A 2519-nucleotide genomic window follows, 5' to 3' on the forward strand; every position below is an offset into this window, starting at 1 on the left:
GCAAGCGACTCGATGGCACATAACAACACAACATATATGAAAAAATATTGGCTAATACAGATGTTAAAGGGAACAAGCATTTGTACATGCTACACAGTCTAGGAAGGTTTGCAGCAGAAAAAGAAAACCTGTAGCAATCAACTTCTGTAAGGATAAGAGCCTTGGGAACCCTTTTGGGACAGTTTAACTCTATCCTATAGGATCATCATGAGATGGAATAAGCTTAAGGGCAATAGGTATTTTCTGGTTGCTGTTAAATGCATTTAATGGAGAAGGAAGAATAGGATAATAATGAACTTTGAAGTTATTTAGTGACTTGCAGTCTATAAAGTACTTTTAGATAAAATTTATTTCCCCAGTAAGCCTGTGAAAAGTATGTCTAGTACAACATAGTTTACTATACTTATTAAACATGTTAAGCATATAATCCAAGAACCTTGCTTGCTGAAAGCAAAGAGGACTTGGAGCATTTCTCAAGGAAGATGAAAGCCTTGAGCCCTCAGTCCAGATTATACCAAAACAAAGCAAAAAACTTCAAAATTGGCCCAATAAATAGCATCATGAGAAATGAAGAAATTGTAAATGATTTCATTTTACTTGGATCCAAAATCAATGCTTGTGAAAGCAGCATTTAAGAAATCAAATAATGTGTTTCACTGAGAAAATCTACTAGAAATGACCTCCTTAGAGTGTTAAGATATAAAGATGTCACTTTAAGAACTAAGGCATGCATGTTCTAAGCTGTAGTGTTTTCAGTTGTCACATCTGCACTCAAAAGTTGGACAATGAATAAGGAAGATCAAAGAATAGTGGATGCATTTGGATTATGGTATTGGTGATGAATATCAAATATAGTATGACTGCTGGAAGCCAGATAGAATGTTCAAGTGAGACGTTGAAACTTCATATCATGTACTTTGAAGCTGTTATTGGAAGTACTGTCCCTGAGTAGGACATGATGCTTGTTAAAGCCACACTCAATTCATTGTCATAAAATCAGAACAAATGCATAAGCTGACCTTCCAGTGGGTTTTCAGAGACTGTAAATCACACAGGAGAAGATGACTGATCTTTCTCCAGAGGACAATCTCATAGACATGAACTGCCTGCCTTTGGGTTGACAGCCCAACTCCTCACCCATTAGGCTACCAGAGTAGGTCAGGAGAAAAATACTAGACCCTCAATGAGATGGTTTGGCAGAAAGGCTGCAAAAATGTGTTCTAATTTAACAACTACTGAAAAATGAGGCAGGGTCAGGCAGTGTTTTGTCCTGTTGGAAACCAATTTCATGGCACATACCAACAGTATGCCCAAATCGGAGAGGTTAAGGTGATTGTGTAAGTCTTACAGAACTGAGTCCCCCATCCCTGATCTGACTGACCCAGGCCCAGAGACAGTAGGAGTAGATAAAGAGAACACTTCTCTCCGCTGTCGATGTGCCTGCAGTCTTCACTACCCATCTGAAGTACCTGGCAGATGCTTTTGTCTATTCTGTAAGGCATCATGTGTCTGGTAGCTAGACAAACAAGGCCTACTTCATCATAATTCCCCCAAATGCCAGAAAGTATAAATTCTGTTAAATTTCTCTTCTTAGTGATTATTTGAATTGGGGAACATTTACCTGGTCTGATGGTCTAATGGACAGAAAATTGAAGTGCTGACTCCAATGGTGGTGCATCCAGTGGTTCATATCCTAGCTGCTTTGAGGGGCAAAGATGGGCAATCTCCTCTCATATGAGTTGTTATAGCTGTGTACCCTGTTGAGTAAGAACCAACTCATAGTTGACCCTCTGGCAGGTTTTCAGAGGCTGTTTGTTAATCCCATGGGAGGAGATTGCTGATCCTTCTCCTGCAGAGCAACTGGTGGCCTCCAACTATATACCTTCAGGAATGCAGCACAGCTTCTCACGACCAGAGCTCCCTAGTGTAGTTGTATGATTTACAGCCTCCAAATAACCCACTGGATGGTCGGCTATAAGTCAGTTCTGACTCCACAGCAATGCATTTGAGGGTTTATTTGTTTTGGGGTTTTTTTTAGCGATAATAATTGCTAACTCTTCATATGTATCAGAGACTATGCTGAGCAGTTTACTTGCTTTATATAACTTCTCTAGAGAATATCTCTAAAAAGATGATTCTATAACAGGACTCATTTGCAGATGAGAAAAAAAAGCTTACAATGGCTTCCTTAACAAGAGGCAAAACAAATATTTTATTTCAAGTGAGGTGGATTCTAAGAACTGAAGTGCATTCTCTCTACCACTCCTTTCAGCTCTGAGTTCACAGATCTAATTGCCCTAAACTTACCAAAAGACAGGCAAGGCACAGCCCTGTAAATAAAAGCTGGAATCAATTTATCAAGGTACCCTGTTTGCTGAAACTGAGGAGGACCTGAAGCTCTTGCTGCAGAAGGTTAAGGACGACAGTCTTCAATATGGATTGTGGCTCAATATCAAGAAGACAAAGATTCTCACCACAGGGCCAATTTGCAGCATCAAGATAGATGGTAAAGAGATTGA

This window comes from Elephantulus edwardii, unplaced genomic scaffold (assembly GCF_000299155.1).
Source record: "Elephantulus edwardii isolate Elephantulus edwardi_28Jun2011 unplaced genomic scaffold, EleEdw1.0 scaffold00017, whole genome shotgun sequence".
Taxonomy (NCBI): domain Eukaryota; kingdom Metazoa; phylum Chordata; class Mammalia; order Macroscelidea; family Macroscelididae; genus Elephantulus; species Elephantulus edwardii.